Below are 5282 nucleotides of genomic sequence, written 5' to 3'. Positions count from 1 at the left end.
AAGTCAGGACAGGATGGAGGCGGCTGGTTTTCGCGAGTGTCTCGTGGGTAAGGCCTTCCCGTGAGATACCCGCAAAACAGTCTGTTTTACTATTTTGTCGTATCTGCTCCACTACATCCTCATACACACTATATATACCATCATTACCCACATATTGAGTAGAGAGCTTTTCAGAGAAGAAAACCCTAGCCACAAACCCTTGAAAGTGTGAGATTGTCATACCCACAATTCTCTACACTACTATTGTGGTTTTCCTCTACTCCTACCTCTCCATTTCCAAATCCTTGAGAGGTTGATAGCTCAAACACTTATCACACCCATACTGAGTGTCTAGTGAGGTTTTGGTGCTGCTGGGAAGTATTGGAAGAAGCCAAGCTTTGGCAGATGCAATCGGGCGCATTACGGGATCCGGAAAGTTAGACAAAACACGGTTCCGAGAAGCCTTGTTAGAGTAGGAGCTTGAAAGGCTTAGGTGCACTGGGTAGATTAGGCTTGGAGGGTCTCTTGCTATTCGTGTATCCCAACTTATTGTATAGTGGATCGATTTACCGCTTAGAGGGCGGCGGAAAGGTTATTCGCCAAGTTCTTCGGTTTTCTCTTCGATAACACATCGGCGTGTTATCTTGTGTTTGCATCTTTCTTCCCTACTTTTTTGGCTTTCATTTTACTACTGTGGTTTATTGAATATGACTTAGAGTAGTTGTATTGTTTTTTCGCTCACATTTACTCTATTCCGCACTTAGTTTAAGTTAGAGTAAAATCAACCAAGCCGTAATTTTTTAATTTGGGGTCTAAACAGCTCTTGCGTTTTTAACACAGATCCGAGCTTTCAATTAGTAAACAACAACCTCTAACGGGAAGTTGGTACACCCACTCAAACACACATTTTCAGTTTTTAAACAACATTATACGCATTTTTATACACTTTTTCACCCACACGTATTTTCACACATGTTTTCAAACAACAAAACAAATTTTTTCAAACACATGTACCAAACACCAAAAGTCTAGAACAAAATTTTTCTTTTTTCCTTTTTTCAATTGACTTAAAGAAATACAACATCATAGAAAGGCCTCAGATGTTTTAGAGATATCATTATCTTATAACAGATAATCATCCGATGTAGGCAAAATCGTTTTAGATCATCACTGGCCTCAACTTACCATATAGAATTAAGCAAAATACTATTTCAAATGTATGGCCATTCAAGTGATAATTCTAGCACAGTGTAAGAACAAAATCAGTAATTGTGGGAGTATTCTCAAATCCTTTAAATCAAAGTACTATTACGAGAAAATTCTATACCACCCTCTAAGATAATACGCACCAACAAAGCATAAAGATGATATAAAAGATGAAATTGTGAAAGATTAAGGCCTTGTTTGGTTAGAGAATTTTCATCACTCAGTTTTCGTCACTCAATTTTTGTCACTCATCATTCATCACTTTTCACTTAAAATACCTCAATTTCTCCAAACACACACCATTGACACTCATCACTCAGTGACTATCTTTCACAAAAAAAAAAAAAAAAAACAAAAAAGTCAAACTTTGCGGCCAACAGCGTTGTTTTAAAAAAATAATAATAATAAGAAAACCAAAACAGTCCAACATTGCGGCTAAAAGGTTAAAAGTTGTAAGTTTAATTACGAAAATGTCATTAGAAACAGAGTTTTGGAAACTGAAAACACTTAAAATGTGTTTTCAGTTTCCATAACTCATCACTCAAAATTCAGAGAATTGAGTGATGAAAACCGCGATTCAAAACTCATCCAAACAAAGCAACTTGCTGTGGAGCTCACAAAATTTGGATATTGAGGGATGAAAACTGAGTATTGGATGATGAAAACACTTAAACCAAACAGCCTCTAAGCTACAATGAAATTCTCTATAATGCATCCACATTGATGGAGCCATAAATTTAGCTATTTGGCACTACAAAAAGTTAATTTATTTATTTATACCTTCTCAGTTTACAAATCACCTAATATAAGTGATTTTATTTTAGCTTTTAATACAATAAAATAATATCAAAAATACAATAAAATAATATATCCACTAAAATAAACAACCATCACAATCACTAATGCAGTAGGTTTGACCTATTTTTCTTCCGATATGAACACACTAACACACAAATTTGCAAAAATCAAAAATAAAAAAATTCATAAAATTCCAATTTTCAAAACCCATAAACAACCCAAGATACCAAATCTGAAAAATGGAGAGAGCTGAGTCATTAATTGAAATATAGCGTGCAAGGAGAAAGAGGGAAAATAAAATAAATAACAAAGAGGAATAAAAAAAAAACAGCGTGCAAGTAAAAAAAAAAAAAAAGATGTGAGCGTGAAGATAAAAGAGGGCGTGAAAGTGTAATCACATACAATTTTTTGCTTTAGCTTTTTTTGCTGTAATGCACAGCCAACTAAAACAACACAATTACATCTTTTTAAAATTAAAAATAAAAATAATAATAATAAAAAAATAAAAAAACACTAAAACATTATTCACAGTAGATCAACTTAATATCTTCAAGATCCAGCCAACATCTTCCAAAGAACACAACCTAATCTTGATTGTATTGACCTCCATGAACTCCATAGTGCTAATGACCTCTGAGCTGTGCAGAATAGAATATGGGGAAGGAACTTGAAAGAGAACTACAGTTTCACCATGAAAGAACTTTTACAACTACACCCGCCCACTGCACTTAAATTTTCAGTCATCTGCACACAGGGGCGGAGCCAAGGGGGGGCGAGAGGGGGCAGCTGCCCCCCCTGGCCTGCCCCAGAATTTGTATATAGTAGTATTTTTTTTTTTTTTTTTTGAGAAGCTTATATAATAGAATAATAATAGAGTTTGATGTTAGAAAGCTTAAATTGTCCTTACACATATCAAAAAGCATGTTACTATAAGAGAAAAAACAATCACCAAACTAGTTTTCGTCTTTTCCTAGTGGGCCATTTAAATAGTTAAATTTACTATTATAGAATTTCTTTGCTTCTCACAGAGTCACAGTATATAATACAAACTACAAATTACAAACTAGTATTTTTTAGACATAACAAAGGTCAATGATGAAAAAATTGAAATCACCTTCTTTTGTGTATAGAGCATTAAAAAAATGATTGAAAATCTACTTTGTGTTCTTTCCATTCAGGATGTAAATCACAATATATGATTTAATTTTTTTTCTAATGACCCACATGTATGAGATGATGTGCTAAGTTGAAGAATGTTGTGAAATTGCTGTGAATTTTTATTGTATCCTTGATATGACTTATATTTTCTTCTAATTTTTTCACAGTTTCATACTCTTTCTATAAATTTTAATTTTAACTACTTAAACAAATAAAGAAACATATGCTTAATTCTACAAATTTTTTTAAAAGAAGGCAAGGCACTGAAACATTAATACAACTTTATAGGTATATTATTATATTCCTAACACTCCTACATTAATTTATTTTCTCAATTTATTTTAATTTCAACATTATGGATTTAGATTTTTTTTTTTATTTACTATAATTTGATTATTTTTGTTTTCTTTATTTTAATGATATGAAATACATACACACACATGTAGTTAATTGAGCTTATGAAGAAACATGATCATAATAATGAGAATCGAAGTGTCATTTAATCTTGCCCCCCCTAAGTTGAAATTCTGGCTCCGCCACTGTCTGCACACAACACCAGAAGGTAGCCACTAGCCACAGCTGCATCACTAGTATGACATAAGATATTTGTTGACACCTTATGATCAAACAAGACACTGGCGGCTCTACTTGTCAAAAAAAAAATTATATATGCAAAAAAAATTATATAAATAATTATTTTAAAATTAATTATTGTGGTATGAAGGACTGGAGGCTTTCTAGAAAGGTAAATCACCTTCTCACCTGGACCCAGATACCACATTTGTTCAGAATATATTAATTTTAAAATAATTATTTATATAATTTTTTTGCATATATAATTTTTTTTTTTTTGACAAGTAGAGCCGCCAGTGTCAAACATATATATATATATATATATATATATATATATATATATATATATATATACACTTTAAAAAAAAAACATATTATTTACTAAATTAACCTATTTTGACCACCTAATAAAAATATTAAATACTTTTACTTGAGACTAAAAAGAATTTGAGTTCAATAAATATAAGAGTAATGCTACATTTACAATATTTTCTCAATAAATCTTATGTAGTAAGCTGTTTCTAATTCTAATTCAGGTTTAATATTGACATCTTTTACCCACCAATAACAGACTAACAACTTTTTGCATAAGATTTGTAATGAAATTGTGGTAGTCACTTTATTACTTTCATATTAGCATTTTCAACAATTAATAAACAACAACCCCTAAAAGTCTAGAACACAATTTTTTTTTTTTTTTTACTTTTCTTCAATTGACTTGAAGAAATACAACATCATAGAAATGCCTCAGATATTCCAAAGATATCATTATCTTATAACAGATAATCATCCGATGTAGGCAAAATCGTTTAAGATCATCACTGGCCTCAACTTACCATATATAATTAAGCAAAATACTATTTCAAATGTATGGTCATTCAAGTGATAATTCTAGGATAGTGTAAGAACCAAACCAGTAATTGTGGGAGTATTCTCAAATTCTTTAAATCAGAGCATTATTACCAGAAAATTCTATACCACCCTCTAAGATAATATGCACCAACAAAGCATAAAGATGATATTAAAGATGAAATTTTGAAAGATTAAGCTACAATGAAATTTTATATAAGAGCATCCACGTTGGTGGAGCCATAATTTTAGCTATTTGGCTCCACCAAAAACTATTTTATTTATTTTACCTTCTCACTTTACAAACTACCCTACATCAATGGTTTTATTTTAGCTTTTAACACAATAAAATAATATAAACAATACTATATAATAATATATTTACTACAATAAACAACAATCACAACTACTGTCACCACTACCGCCATACAATAGCAAATAATCGTATAGTGTAATAATTTTTTTTTTTAACCCCAAATTATATATATATATATATATACAATTGTTTTTTATTAAAACAATTTCTCTAGCAAATAATGTGTAACAATAATTTTTTTTAACCCAAAATTTTGTAATAATTTGTTGTGTTTTAACGTAATTGTAATTTTTATTTAGTAAATTTCATTACAGATAAACACGTGCCCCACTAACTTCCATTTATTTATTTTTTTTACTTCACTTTTTCCTCAGCCACCCATGTATTTCCATCAAATATCTTT

At 30.8% G+C, this 5282-nt stretch overlaps 1 non-coding gene across 1 annotated transcript; it reads right to left on the bottom strand.

Annotated features, from left to right (window-relative positions):
- Nucleotides 1–1068: 1068 nt before the first annotated feature.
- On the bottom strand, nucleotides 1069–1158 carry LOC142621402 (small nucleolar RNA SNORD34). Its single transcript, XR_012841782.1, has one exon. It is a non-coding gene; the product is annotated as a small nucleolar RNA SNORD34 (small nucleolar RNA).
- Between the last annotated feature and the right edge of the window lie 4124 nt (nucleotides 1159–5282).

Source organism: Castanea sativa, chromosome 12 (assembly GCF_040712315.1).
Source record: "Castanea sativa cultivar Marrone di Chiusa Pesio chromosome 12, ASM4071231v1".
Lineage (NCBI taxonomy): Eukaryota > Viridiplantae > Streptophyta > Magnoliopsida > Fagales > Fagaceae > Castanea > Castanea sativa.
This window is presented reverse-complemented; position numbering and strand designations above follow the sequence as displayed.